The sequence below is a fragment of the Leptonotus elevatus genome, chromosome 3, assembly GCF_054856555.1.
Source record: "Leptonotus elevatus isolate MCC_2025b chromosome 3, RoL_Lele_1.0, whole genome shotgun sequence".
NCBI lineage: Eukaryota > Metazoa > Chordata > Actinopteri > Syngnathiformes > Syngnathidae > Leptonotus > Leptonotus elevatus.
Window position 1 is genome coordinate 3,269,664 of NC_141241.1, and position 16,141 is coordinate 3,285,804.

The 16,141-nt window shown below is 40.6% G+C and overlaps 1 long non-coding RNA gene across 2 annotated transcripts in view; it reads left to right on the forward strand.

Moving 5' to 3' along the window:
* LOC147176655 (uncharacterized) overlaps window positions 1-16,141 on the forward strand; it is a 195,181-nt gene that overhangs the window by 8,084 nt on the left and 170,956 nt on the right. Inside the window, exons 3-4 of one of the 2 annotated variants that reach the window (XR_015094335.1) lie at window positions 12,824-12,870; window positions 12,977-14,626. This is a non-coding gene — a long non-coding RNA (uncharacterized LOC147176655). Of the gene's footprint in view, window positions 1-12,823; window positions 12,871-12,976; window positions 14,627-16,141 lie in introns of those variants that run through there. The other variant, XR_015094334.1, reaches the window with a different exon arrangement.

Here is a 16,141-nt window from a genome sequence, read left to right on the forward strand (position 1 = left end):
AGTACCGGTAATAACAGCAACCTAACACACACATTTTTAATTAATAATTTTAAAGAAGCCTTAGATTTACTAATGTTTCACTTTACCCTACAACAACTAAGAACAACAACTGTCACCGTTGTTTGACATTTTTAATTTACTATAAATAATTAATGTATTTATGTTATCTTATTTCCCTGTCATATGAGATTAATTTTTTTACAAAAAATTTTATTATTTAAAATTTTCTTATAGGTCATGAAAACATTTATTTATTTATTTTCATATAGGCCTACCATTTAAAGCGCAGCTACCGCCATCACAAATGTAAGACAGTAACTAACCTGAGCAATGAAGCGTTAATGCTGTTCCTGGGCAGGAAACGCTAATTCCAAATTGGAATAAGTTGGGCCAAGAGTTAAAACTATGCATAAGAGAAATATATTACATGCTTATATTGAGAGTGGACAGCAATTTGTTTTTAGCTGCATATTATTATTATTATTATGATTTTATAAAGTGAATCATGCAAATTCAATCTTAAGTTGTTTTTTTCTCGGCCTCAGCAACTTTTACTAGTTTATGTTCGGAGGGTAGTCATAATAAATACGTGCTTCTGCCTATTTTCCCTTTCAGACAACATGCATATGCATTTGTGAGTGAATGGTTTGTTGTGAAAATATGTCTGAATAAATTAATAAAGTGAAACTGAACTGTTGGTTTAAGACTAGAAGTAAGTCATGCAAGGCCTCCAAAGCAAACGTATAAGATGTGGAAATGAAAATATGCTTAAGAAGACACAGTAATAACTCTAAATTAAAGCCTGGCCTTAATGGCTGCCGCTTTGTCCTGCAGGCTGACTGTGTCTCGACATTAATAACGGCAACATAACAGAGACGGAGCGTAGTATTTTGTCTTAATAATCACTCTTTTCCTTAACGATGCGGCAGAATATTAATAACCATCTTGGCACTGGCTCTCTTTGTGTAATTAAATGCAAGCAAAGCAGGCCTGCGTTTCACTTATTGGGTTCATTTTTGTCAGCAGGTTTGCCATAATGCTTCTATCTGAATTTCAAATGATGAATGAAAATCCAGTGCTTAGCGGAGTAATTCCATTAAAGGGCCACATTATGGAAATAAAGACAAAAACCTACATTGTGTAATTTAATTTTCTGTGTTTGCCTTCTCATTGGGGCCGCCACGCATGAGGCAATCCTGCCAATTTACTAATATTTAAGTGCCTCCTCTTCCCTGAAAACCGCATTACTCGGCGCATAATCAAACATTTGCATCCAGGCGCTTGCTTGGGAGTGTGTTTGCATTTTACAGCTCAATTTATTCAACAACTCAACCACTGTCCTAAATTAAATGTGCACGTTTGACAAGATTTTGTGGGAAGTAAACCTCTTTATTCCTGTTACGTCTGATCTTGTGGAGTTGAGTTATTAGTTTTACGTATTTATGGCGAATCATCAAAGTTTGCCGTCACGCTACGCCCACAAACGATGATAAAAATTCAAATGGTTCATAATTTAGTGTTGTACATCTATGTACTGTGAGTGGTTGAAATGTATTACAAATTGAATAAAATCGAAAGAACAAGTTGTTCGTTGAAGAACATCCCAGAAATGGCCAACTTTACGCACACAAAGACAAAAGCTCAAATGTTTTGTAATTTTGCATTGTCCACTTCAAATTTGGTCGAACTAAGACCAACTCTCTGGGACAAGCATCTGCTTGGCACTATGAGAAAGCCCTGTTTGGCTCATGTGCCAACAAGAAAAACGAGTACAAAATCTCCAGAAAGATAAGGCTGAAAGATCCTCTTAAGGAAGAAACCTCGATTGCTTGAAGGATGATTGAGTCTTCACAATGGACTGTTTCCTATAAGGACTTAAAGCGCTCCAAAGAATGAGATTCTGCTGAGCTCTCAAAAAGAGACAGAGAAGAAAGAAAGCACTTTCATGGAGTAACAATGAGGCTTTTGTTGTGACTGGTTTCCTTTACTGCGACGCACCTTCATGATGTCCGTAAAGAGACAAGATGGTTGCGTTGACACGGAATTACGGCAATATGGAGATGGTTCTTGTCACAGCTACTCTTAACCTGTCTGTTGAATGTTTGGTGGATTTCAGACCACAGACCTTGTTTATATTGGATGAATTCTGACATCAGATGTCAGAGATCAAAGCAGATCTTCAATACAATGCAATGATATGTCTGTCAAATACAATCGAACCTAAAAGGTTGAACAACCAACCCACTCCATGAAAATGTGATTTGTTTAAATTTAGATCTTAGATCTCCACAGTCATTAATCAAACTAGATATTGTCACTTCTGTAAACCATCATTCATTTTTTCCATCCGTGAGGTTGTGGGTTCAATCCTCACCCTTGGTGACCAAGTCGAAGTGTCCTTGAACAAGACACTGAACCCCGATTTGCTCCCAGTGGACCTGACAGTGCCCTGCATGTTTCACTATTAAGTGTCATCCATCTGTTCTGTCACATTGTTCAGATTTTCTAGCAATGGGACAAGTTATTTTGGAAAAGTTTGTCTTTGAACGATCCCTGGAAATTACACAAAAATGGCTACTTCAGGCCAAAATGGTTGACTTCCTGTGTGTTTTCATAGATCTTTTAATTTTTAACACAACAGACATTGCAAGCAAAATCTAATGTACTACGTGCTACGTGCACACTAACAATAAGAGTGCTACTGTCACTTATTGTAGAGGATGTGTAATTACAGTACACTTTATTCTAGTGTGGCAATTGTTCCCTGGGGTCACCCGGGCACCCCCTGACCCGCATCGCTGCACGACTCCCAGGGGAGCCCACCCCACTATTTGAGTATAAATGATTTAGGTACAATTTTGCCACTGTGCTCTACTGTCGTCACAAGCAAAATCTTAAATGTTTTGCAAATTAGCATCTCCCATCTGTCTAGTTTAGGTTGGTTATATTTCATAGTAACCTGGCCAAAAGAACCCTAAAATGACTGCTTTGGTGACTCTGCACCTTTTCAAGCAGTGGACTTTTCAGAAGACACATTTGTTTAAAACACAATATAACTTCAGAACATATTTGACATTAAACTGTACTTCCAAGAAAGAAACTTAATTATTTCAAAAAAGGTTGTAGGAATCAAAGGGATTTTTCCTATACTTGAATCGATGACGTGGGGTTTGATACCCACCAATAATGTTTTCCTAACAAGATGAAACGCCTTGTCAAAGGGAGGACAATACCAGCTAACAGGTGAAGGGAACGGAAAAAAAGATTAGTGTTGTTTTCCTTTGCGATGCGGCATGAATTTAAAGCCCTCTACTGACGTGGCCAGCCTACGTTCTTCTAAACATAGTCACTCTTGCTGCTAGAATCTGTCAGTCAGAATAGGAATGTGGGGGCTTTAAAAACTCCCCTGGCAGACATTTGACTGACGGAGGCGGCGGAAGTCGAGCATCCAACGGCGAGTGCTTGGGCGGCTTAAAAGTAGCGGTCCCGACGCAATGAAGGCCTCTCACTCAGGAACAAGTGTAGGACATGGGCATCCTCACAGGATGAATGGGGGGAAACTGGACATTTTCATCCACTTAATATAGTTAATCATCTCTCTTAAACAGTTGCCTCATTTTGCTCCTCAGGAAAAAACTAACATTTAGTAACTGATGATCTTAGATGCTATTGTTGACATTTTTATGTTGACACAATATTACGCCATTTTCACAGTTTGGCCATATTAGTCCCCGGGGAGGCTACGCATTGATCAGGTTGATACTGTGCAACATTTTGGCCACTGCGCCAGTGTGCACTTCCATTTCTCTCTGTAAGGAAACAACATTCCAGTCCAGTTAGCCGCTGGTCGTAACTGTGACATCATCAGGTGATGTCATTCAAGAAATATAAATGCAATTACCTATGATGAACACACCAACTTTTTCCTCAAAATGATCATAAATGTTTGACGCCATGCTCTGAAGTAGGCAAAAACTCTTGTAGGTGTTTGTCAAAGTACGAGCCCTGAATTTGCACAAAATGGCTTCTTCAAACCAAATGGCTGATTTAAATGTAAGATTAATGGAGTTTGAAGACCAAGGCAATTATTGAACAACAAAAAAAAGTATCGGCATCTAGGTGAGTTTATATGCCAGGTGCTGATGTTCTCTAAATACTTAACTAAACCTTCTTTATGTAGAACCAACCACTTGATTTAAATAATAAATGTCTTTTGCAAATGCAAATCCCCCACAGGTCAAGGCCAAAGGCCTGAAGGTGTCCTATTAGTACGAGTCCCGTCTCACCAAGTTTAGTGCATGTTGCGACCTGGCGCTTGTCATTAAGCAGCCAAAAACGAACAGAGTTTAAGCACAGACATGCCGGTGGCATCGTTGCAAACTGTATCCTAAAGGTCGAGGCGGTTTCAAGCGACAGGCACAAATCATTCACAAACCATGCCAAGCAGTCCTTAAATTAGGTTGTTTTATATTATTAATATCGATGGTGGTGGGCTGAAGATGCTGCACATCCCACCAACTACGTATTGTATTTATACACCGTCACATCTGCGCCACTTGAAGTTATTCGTCTCTCATTTTGGGTTTTCTGACAATGTTATCAAGGATTTAATTCAAAGCTCCAACACGGCGGTGGTACACCTGCTCCCGGATAAAACAGCACATGGGCTCCGGAGCGGGCCAACACTGATAAATCTTGCACGTTTCCTCCGTGATGTGTGAGAAGAGCCACCAAGGGAAGGCACTTCATCACCTGGAAAGGCCCTCTACGAGCCGCCTTCATGACTTCCCGGCCTCATACGGGAAGAGAAAATGGCACTCGTAATGTTTCCAGGCATGTTTGGTTCGAAGGAAATGGTTTCATCTATCAGTTTCATGGGAGACGGGAGGGAAAGGGGGGGACCGTGGATACGGACAAGTGGACCGGAAACCATGCAAGAACTTTTAGTTTCTTTGGTGTGGGGATGCTGGGTTTGTAGCTTAAGCTGCACCCTTAAATTATGTTTTTTTTCTGTACGAAATGGTGACTGGTGAATGGCTGGGGAATGGATTTTATTGATTAATTCATCTACGATTGGCTGGCAACCAGTTCAGGATGTACCCCACCTACTGGCCGAAGACAGCTGGGATAGGCTCCAGTGCACCCGCAACCCTCCTGAGTATAATCGGATCAGAAAATAGATGGATAGATGGATGATTAATTCATTAAGTTCATCCAGTGAGGTTGGTGGGCCAGGGAAAAAATGAGCACCTAACATCATTTGGAAACCAGAACATTTTTATTATCTAAAGACCAATGGGATCTACTATAGCCTCAAGACTAATGTAGTTTAAAGAATTATAGAGTTTAAAGTTTGCTAAAGAGTGGTATCGGTGATGGACCAATAAAGACTGGTATACTAGTTAGAAAAATGATATTGTTATAGTTTAAATAATAATATAGTTTGATTGATTTGTTTATTGGTCCCCATGGGAAAATTCATTTTTACTAGACTGTACAGGAAGAAGACAACTTTACATGCAGCAGACACGACAATATACATGGCATATGACAGGGTGGCGGATTTGAATTGTGGGATCAGGCTTTTCCCGAAGCAGGCCCTCCTGAATTTGATTGCTCTGAACCTAAAGACTTTAAAGATTAAGTTTTACACTGCAGGGCGTGATGCCCAATTCCGATTTTTGTTAAATCCAATTTTTTATGTCCTGTCCACATTACAAAAACAAATGCGACATCTAATATGAACGCAACGCGCCCGTAATGCGACTCACATGCGCAAAGAGCACACGTCGAGTGACGTACACCCAAAACGTCGTCACGGAAGTAACCCGACTCGCAACGTTTTACCGCCAGCCAAGCCGCCGGGGCAAGTGACTTTTATCAGTATCATATGCAAATTTAGCTGTGCCAACGCACGCTACAGATTGGTGGACTGGTGCACTCGTTTCCCGGACGCGTTAGGAGTTCGATTCATGTGTCTTGTCTGCATACATTATGCAAATTAAACTATGCGAACGCCCGCGCTTCTGGTTGGTGGACTGTTTTCACGCTCGCTCCTGTTTGGCTGCTGTCCTCGGCTTACTCGTGCATCAGTTTTGAACGAGCTGTTTAAATACAGCAACAGAAATCCGTCTGACATATTTTTTCATCTCATGTCGCCAGAGTAGCGAGGTCGGAAGAGGTAATAGAAATGAAGGGACACTCCTCGACCTCCTCATTTCATTGGGAAGTCTACCGAAGCTGACGTCGCGTCATCGTCGTTAGTGATGAACCGTCTGCAGGGCTGAATTTCGACTATCACCACACATGTCAACTTTATGTTTCATGTTTCAAGTGTGACTAAATTAAAGACGAATACAAATGTAACACTGTTACTCAAAACAGCTTTGTATATATTCGCAGATGTGTCAGTAGTCTTTCTTCCAAGCACTCTCTCCCGCCTGCGCCGAGCGCAAACCAGGCTTTTGACGACGTATGAATCGGACACGTGCGGATGAGCTTTCACAGTGCAGACGCATCACATACATATCCAACTTACATCCACATACGAAAGCGGCCCAGGTCGGGTGTGAAAAAAGCGGAATTGTACCGTTCACACTGCATGGAAAAAATCTGATACTTGTGAAAAAATCGGAAATGAGCTGCAGTGTGAATGCAGCCTAATACATGCTTCAGACGGTGCTTAAGACGAGTAGCGACTGATGTAGTCTAAAGCATACTATAGTTTTAAGATTGATAAAGACTTGGTAGAGTCTAAAAAAATAATTACGATTTGAAAAAGTGACCATTCTGTGACATTTGATGGCGGAAGCGTTTCTTTAGTGTTAATGTTGTCGTCAGCTAGCCTTTTGCTGTTCTCCTTGCAAACTTTTTGCAAATTAATCCAACAAAACATCTTACTCATTAGGCGACTTTGCTGCAGCAAACTCCAGCAGGGGAAGTCTTTGTCAGGAGTTTTGTTTCTTATTACCCAGAGGGCTTTGCTGCCCCGTGTTTCCTCTGCAGCAAGTCCCCGGGTTACACCGGCATTATCTTCTCATTGCCTCGCCCCTCCCTCCTGACCAAAAGGCACCGCTGGCATTGATTAAAGGTGTGCTAAGAACCTGCTTATGTGTTTAAATTATCTGGGCCCGCTGCTTTGGGCGGAGAGTTTGCGGCGCCGCCTTTGGGGAGAGCATTATTTCTGTGATGGAAATTCTTTGAGGATCACAGCTTTGCATCCTATTTGGTTGCACCGCCGCCAGGGACGCTACAGGGCTCCAAGGTCATTAGGAATGCATTGATTCATTCTTGAGCTCTGATAGATGGGCTAAAGTTAAGAGAGCAACTGAGAAGTTGCGGAGAAAAAACAAAAAATACATTGCTGCCAATTTTGTATGGGCTAATTATATAGTCAAGGCATTTTTGCAGTTCAAGAAACCCTCAACACTAAGCTGAAATACTTGATTGGACGTTACAGTTCCCCTCAAGACGCATTGATTGCAGCTGTTGAAAGTCATATAGTATTCATCAGGATAAATCCACGCAAAGCTAAACATAGCTGTATGTAGCTTACTGCTTACAAGAGTAGACAGAAAATCAGGATGGCGAGACAAATTGCCTCTCCTATTTTTGGCAGTATTTCTTGCTTTCATTTGCTGTTCTGTGCACTCGAGGGTCCATTGATTGCCTCTGAAGAGTGACATGGGAAAAAAAACACACTGAAAATAACCCCGGAAACTAAAATACTGAGCATCAATCCAAAGTCACAGACGTCAGGCTAAGCTAAGTCACTTGCAAGTGAAGGCATGGAGATCTGTGCTGCTGACTCGCGTCATCTGATGTTTCCTTTCCAAAATAAAACCCATCTGCCTTCAAAGATATTAGGTAGCGCTACTTAAAACTTCACACCACCATTTGCTGTACTGATGAGAGCTGCAGGAAAGCTGACTAGCATGACTAAAATGATCACAATATTGCTAAAAGAAATGTAAATAAAAATAATTACGGATGTTATCAAGTTTTTTCAGTACAATAAATCATAATCAGCAACCCTTTGTATTTGGACACTGGACATGACAAATTGTAAACAACAACAACCAATGGGAAATTAAAAAGAAAATGTCAAGATCCCGAAATGTGTCATGAGAAATCATGTGATCATGTAAAAATCAAGTGATCCCTCTGCAATCTACTTGTCTTCTGATAGACTCAAATAGCTTAACCCCCAGACGTCCAATCATACTTTATCTAGTGACCTATTGTTAGACTATTGGAGACAGAGGAATCTCGTGGCTTCACGAAAACAATCTAAAACATTTTGTCAACACATTTTTTTAAATCATTCTGGGGGAAAAAAGTCTGCAGTCCCATATTTTATCTTCAGTCTTCCTTGTCTACTCTACCTTAACCCTGTTAACCTCAAACCAACAAACAAGCTACTGAAATATTAAAAAAGATCTTGCAGTGTCGTCTCAGGCATCTTTTGTCATCTCTAGCCAAGTGTAAACTTCCTGCACTTGTCAAGACGCTTGACTCAGCGACCGAGATATTTGCAAACATAATTACGAGAGTGCCACTCAGCCTCATGCAGACCTTGGTGAAAATTAAACTGTGCCAATCACGCCTTTCTCCCCAGCCGGGCACCAGGTAAGAAACCTGAGCCAGGTATTTGTTTGGGGAAATCGTGTTAAACACCGCAAAGCTGAACGACAACCAAGGGCATCTGATCCAGACGCTCTGTTCATTAATTAATTAGCTTACAGGCCATTGAACTCGTCTGTTTTTTGAGAAACAGAAGCCGTCGCTGAAACACTGCAGAGTCTGGGACAGGCTTTTGTGGTAATTGTCTTGGTTGAATTGCGCTGGTCTGCACCATCTGAGCCCAAACTGCCGGAAGGAACCTCGGACGACCGGACATATGTGGCCCCCATGATTCACCGCAACACCTGTAACGTCAGCACCGCAGCTGTCTGACTCCACGCCGACGCGCCTTTCATCATTTACGAGTCTTAAAGGACAACATCTTCAAGATGAAGAGAAACCCGAGGGACGCAAGCTAAATCAATTAGCCGGCCTTGACTTACTCTTCGCATATCCCATCTGCAGACAAGTGGAGTGAGATAATTCACCCCCCTACTCCTGTGACACGTCTGCCAACATGTCGCAGAAAATATACGAACGAGAGGAACGGTCCAAGTCGTGAGACGGCATGCCACTCCTCGTTGTTTCTGCCACAAGCCAAACATTCGGATCCCACAGGAACCCTGATGCCATGATTCCACCCACAATATCTCTGCTGCTGAACTTTGTTTGAAGACAACTTTTCAGCTACAAGGGTGACATATAGCTGGTGAGTTGACAAGTCAACGTCCACATAGTTTCAGACATTCGATGTTACCTTTTTGTTTTTTTCAGTGAACTCTCGCTATTAGGGAGTTAGGGACCAAATTCCAATGTGAATAGCAACATTTTGCTAGTAAATTATACCCTGCCCCCAAAGGTTTTTAAAAATATCAAATTAACAGATTAAATATGTCCCAAATTATGATTAGAAAGCATTTCAAATATGGAGTAATAACAGCACTTACTACTTTCCAATTCTTCCTTTAATTATGTTTTTGATTCAGTGATTCATTTATCACAAATAATTCTCTTTAGTTGGACACTGTCCTTACCTGACATTAAGCAGCTAGCCATAACAGCTGATCAGCTGTTAACTTCCACTACGGCCGACAACAATCCAGACCTTTCTCTGTATTGTCTTAAGAAGTTTAACAACCCTGTGTTCTACGGCATCCCTTCCCTGTTGAACCTCTACTGGAATCCTCCTTTCGGCTGGCCAAAGCGAGCTACTTCCTATGCTCACATGTGGGCTCTTATCCTCTCTTACAGAAAATGGTTGGATGCATAACAATTTAGTAGTGTTGAAGTTGCGTATTGGCTTCTCCTATGACTAACTACAAATCTGCAGTTTTTTCCCCCATCTCTAATAGTAAACAGCCCGTTTGATTAAATGCATGCTCAGATAGCGCAACAACATTAGTGATAGTTTCAGCGGCTAACAGGGCTATGGTAGAAGGTGTTCTTTATACACTCCCACTATGATACAAAAATCATTACAGCGATCTCATCTCACGACAGGTGGCAAATAGATTGTAGTATACTGTTGACTTTTTAATTACACCTTTGGTTTAGCTTTCTAGCATCTTGATTTTAGTATCTTAATTTCATCAAAGTTTCTGCCAAATGCTTTCACAGTGCATTTGGCTATTTGCCTGTGCGTTATTCCCAGCTAAATTGTCAAGGCAATTATTAAAGTGATCAACAAACACTGTTTTCGCTCCATTTGGTGTTAATTTGTGCCACTTTATTTTCTTTTCACTCTAGTGTAAAAACTTTCTTCCTGTTTACATTGTTCTGATAAGTAAGAGATGTGAGTGATGTCACGTGGTTTGTGATGTTTTGGTACTGGTTATTTTTACCGAACATAAAGTGAACCAGGCAGGAAATGGACTTTGTTTATGAGACCCATAAACCCAGGCACATTCACACATAGCTCTATGATTCTTATTTTGTTAATTTTTTACATTTCTTTTAGCGATGTTGTGATAACACAGACAACATTTGGTCATAATAATTGTGGTATGAAATGTTTACACCTTGAGTGCCTGTGAAAAAAAACATGTACTGTAAGTCCACTTAATTTCACATACGTGTATGCACAGTATCTTGTAGTGGTACTTTCTTCCCTATGGTTACAAGCTGAAATAAAAGCAACATACGCCAGAGTTCTTCACTAGAAGCAAATATTAAACATAAATATTCACGTACTTGTTCTGACACATTGTAATTGAAGGCACATAAGATAAAGCGGCCCCAACCTTAGTTGCTGCCAAGGGCGCACGCCGCCTCTGAAGGCAAATCTTAGGCAATCCTTGAAACTCATTTGTAACGAGCCAGAAAATAAATGAATAAATAGACCTGCTCGTCTTTTGTTTCTGCCGCGCCGCCTCGATTAATGGGATTTTCGACCTCTCTCGCACACAAAATGTAAGTGAAATGTTTAGAAGGCAAAGACGACGAAAGGTTGCTGAGGGTGAAGGGAGAAGGATGGATGCTCCAGGAGGGGAGCTTCATTTGTATGCATGCATGGGTGCTTCGGTGGACTGAGAAATTGCACACTTTTGCCCATATTTGTGCTCATTCAGACTTCTTTTGCATCTAGTGGTTCACCAACCCCATAGTTTGGGTTGAAGGGAAGAAAAAATGTATGTCATACTATCTCTCCTTTAACACATCATCACATCAGAATCCACTAAAACAGAGAATGTCTGGAATTCAAAAAGGCAGCATTTTAGAATATAAATAAGCAGTGTATATTAAATTGAATTTCCCCTTCTGGGGAAAATTAAAGCTTCTTCTTCCGTCTGCTCACGGATGTCTGAGGTGGCCAGGGTCAAAGGTTGGAAGATTTTTGTGGATTGCGCATAGAGCAATATTTGCGCTTATCAGCAGCGCATTGCAATGTCTTCATCACTTAGATCGGGACAGGTTGTGCATTATTACCTCAGCCCAAGGCGACATCTTGACGTTTCGGCTCCGGCGCTGAAATATCAGCTAATACAATTTTTGCATGGAAAATATTCTGAGATAGATTTTACGTTAAATTAAATCTCGGGAGACTAATTGCTGCATGGCAGACCCGAGGCCATGTACTGTAGAACTCTGCTGCTTGCGTCTGGAGGTACGACATAATTAAGCTACCATTTGCCGTCTCCTGTGTGTACTTGACTAAAACTTGAAGAAAGTCCAGGTAGCTTTGGAAAAGCTATTTCCCATCAACCCCTCCTCCTCGGGCACCTCCTTTAACAATGGGAAATTTTCGGTCTCACAAATGCATTTTGTTTGCACAGCAAATCAGCGGCCATGAAGTCAAACAAAACGTGGCCGCTGTGCAAATATTTGTGCACACGCAAAGACGGTACGCAGGTTTGCAGCACCAAGCGCACAATCCCTTAAACCCCCGGAATAATTAGCTCACCGTGCTGTTTGCCTTTTGATTTATTGCAAGCTCAAAAGTACCACCTGTCACATCAGTCGGGAGATGAAGCGTCCATGAGATGCAAAACCTTGGATTTAAAAAAAGACATATCAAGCAAAATTTTGGAACCTGCCCCCATGGATTGCACCTGGTCTGCCAGCAGCGTGGATTTAGATGCCCTTTCCAGACAAGACAACCTCATCATCAAACTGCAGACTCGTTGGTTGATATGCACAAACGTAAACATAAGAATTTGTGAATGCCTGAAGCTTGTGATTTTACAAATCTTTGTTGTTGCTGACAACTTTAAAACAAAATCTTAAATAAGGCCATGGAAGGGGAATGTCTTGTTTATTTTACTTTGAATTACCATTACGTCATCATCAATATTTGAGAATCAGATTACTTTATTAATCCCTAAAAGGGCAATTTCCACAGTCACAACGCGTCCAAGAAACACAAAAACAAACCTTGACCAACGAGGGAGACAGAATGGGAAGTATGGCAGGTCACATTTCAGCGCCCCGAGTTTATTAGATAAAAAAAAAATAAAACAAAGAAGAAAATGGAGTGGAGGCGAATAAGGATCAAGCTCTGCCCCTTTAAAGGTGGGCACAGTATGAACCTGGAAAAAATAAAACTCACATATAGCCCACATAATGAAATACATTGCAACAGATCTGTAAGACTAATAATACAATAATGATCGTCATTGTAACATTTTTTTCTGCCTTTTAAGTCCCCCTGGTCAATCTTCAATCCATAGTTGACTCTCTTATTTCTGTCTTTTTTTTTTCTTAGGTTGTCATCATCCGGTTGAATAAAAGTCACAAGCCCTTTCTGACAAAGTAAGTAACAGATATGTGTTTTCAAATGTAGGGTTTACAAGTAAAATGTTAACAGTAAAATACCCAAAACCCAAGTCTGAAAAATCTACTTTATTTCCCACCATAGCTGCTATGCAAACAAGTGACTGAGGTGGACTGAGTTACATGAAGTGATACTATCAATGGGAAAGAATCTTCTCTAAAGTTCACTAACTCTCAGGAGAACTTGAAAAGTGAAATCAGAAGCATAAGTGGCCAAAGATCCCGAGATAGCACTTCTTTACTTTGCTGATTGTCACTATTCAGGCTCCATGACCCTTCATGTGATTGGTGGCAAGTGCTTGTGGTGGCGGCCGGGTATTGGCGGCCATCTCGATTGGCTCCCAGCGAGAGTGGACTTGAGTAGGCCTCGCATTGATTACAATTGTTAATCAAGAATCAGTACCATACACTCCAAAAAGAGAAGGAGCACTCTGAAGGAAAGGAAATGCTCCATCACATCCATGTCTTCATGATGCGTAGAAATGCTCACTTATCCAAATAAAATACTGCTCCTCATCAGCCGCTCAACTTGTACAAATATTCACCCCTCAGTTAAATGCCATACAGATGCATACTTGTCATCTTTTAGAAAGAACCTTGAATAAATATTGAAAAGAAGACTGTTTGCGTCAGCAGCCTTGTATCGACTTTAAGGCTGCAGGGAACAACATAAACAATGCACTATTTGATAAGACAGTCCTTTCATTTCGTTTTAAGACCAATAAACGGATTTTCAGCTTTTATAAGCAAATGCATCTCTGCAATTGTCTCGTTTTAGATCTGGGGTGTCAAACTTATTTTCTTACGGGCTACTTTGTAAGTAGTTATGGCTTCCCTCATAGCGCTGTTATTACAGTGAAACTAAATAAATGTTTAATCGTCTCATTGTGTAATACAGAACAAATTGTTTGGGATAAAAAAAAAAAATTATAACTAGTTTTAAAATCAGAAGTCAAGGATTGTAGTACAATTATTTTTCAAGTTACTAAGTTACTAAAAATTATTGCAAAATGATGTGCCGGGCCAGATCTGGCCCCCGGGCCTTGAGTTTAACACCGGTGTTATAGTTGTTCCCATTAATACACGACCAGAAAAGGGCATCCATCAATAATGATTGCTGCAAAAAAAAAAGAAAAAAAAAAAGATAACTATTAGTTTTTTTTACGTAGTTCATTGCCACCAGTTATTAGAAATCAGGCTACTTTGAATATACTTATACTGGATGTTTTAAATGACATGCTGGATGGGTGGATGTAGGAGGGATTTTCACCGCATTTGTCAGCCGCTACGCTTCCCCTCACTTCAGGAACCAACCTGTTTCAATAAACAAAACTTGAGCGTCTGACCTTTATTTAATTAGGACCTGATCGTAAGTGGCTCCTCCTGAGCCTTCATGAATATTTAATCCATTACCAACTTCCCCTTCTGTTTCACAACAACCCGTCTCTTCTACACAGCCACAAAATGTTTTGGCCCTGTCACTCCTGCTTGGACTTGCACTAATGAAATCTCAAACCCTGCGATCTCACAGCACCTACGTCTCTGTGTGTGGGTTTTGTCTGACACGGCTGTTGTGCCATTTGTAAGACATGCATAAACATTAGGATCACATAGTGAGGAAAGCAACATGTGTGAACTGCAGCGATGCTTCTGTGACACCGAAATGTTGTTTCAGTATCACTCGGATTACATACGAACATAATTATTTTGTTTGTTATCAACATACAAAAAAAAAAGCTGCTGGAACAAAATTTCGTTATGCTTGCATAATGACAATAAAGATTATTGATTCTTAAACATTAGTAGGCTAAATGTCCATTCTAATATTTATTTTAATGAACAATGTTTATTGTTTAAGGAAAGAACCAATCAGTTACTATATATGTTATGCATAATGCATTATCTTCTGTAAATTTAAACCGTTGTAAAATCTCTTCAAATAAACACATTATGGAAAATTGACTGTTCATTGCTTGTTTACAAATATTTGCTCTCGGGAGTGCCTGCCCACTATTAATTGTGAACGAAAAAAGCAAGTAATCTCTAGTTATCTGGCTATTTGTGAATATGTGACTGTGAGGGAGCCGTTCTGCTCATCCGCCTCACTGTTATGCACTAGTGGGGCTAATGAACATAACCACCGCAGGGGCAGATTTTTAACAGTGGCCCGATTGGCCGGGGGCCACCATGTGACTTCCACAGCAAAGCCCGCCAAGTGGCGGACACATTTTTATTATGTCAATGCTGGGCTAGGGTGGTCAAATTCGAAAATGTTGTGTGAATTAGATCGACTGTTACATAGCAGTGGGTTAGAAAAGCAGAATGACTCGACCACTGGCACATCAAAAAAAAAAAAAAAGACTGGGTAATTAAATTTGACAATTGATGGGTAGGTAGGCATTCTGGAGACACAATGATTTAAATACAAGCAGTTTCAAAGTATTTATTTAATTTATTTAAAGCTGCATTGTGCCATTTAGAAAGATATTAAAGCTTTTTCTACATCATGCATGCTCCACCAATGCACAGATGTGTACGAAGAACCCTGACTGTTTTACTCTGACTGCATCTATCAGCTTTTATCTTCTCTTTATAGTAGAGTGTGCAGACTCCACAGTTTCTTTGGGAAGGGAAGTGGTGGAATGGTGGAGGGTGACATCATGCGCGTCCCCGTGGAGTAGCGGACATGTGGCGTGCACTTAAGATCATGCTTGTACTCTGCACCATAAACGAGCTTGACAGAGATGCTGCAGTTACACATTGGGCCAGAGGCGGCAGTCGCAAATAAGTGACAAACTGCACAAAGATCCTTTAAATCCTTTCTAGCAAAATATATAGTTACAGTCGATGTCTTGAATCGAATGAGAACAATATTTATGAGCATTTTTTCTTTTTCTTTTTGGTGGAACCCATCCCCAGCTATTTACTGGCCGTTTTTGTGCTGTTTTTGGAACAGTCCACTATGCTAAAAGGGCCACGAGAATTAGCGTCAAGGAAGTATGTTGAAGTCATACAGCTTTGTGTATGTCAGAGAGGAGCTAAATTTAGCCTGGGTGAGTGGACGTTACAGAGAGTCTTTGCCGTATGTGTATGTACACATACGCTTACAGTGGATATTTTTTAAAAATCCAATCATCTCTAATTCATTTTTAAGGGTAATGTAAGATTGATTGTAAGATGCCGGATGTAATTACTCTCAATTTTTCATTCTTTGCTGCCCCATGAATAGCAAATTAAGGATGACTCTATC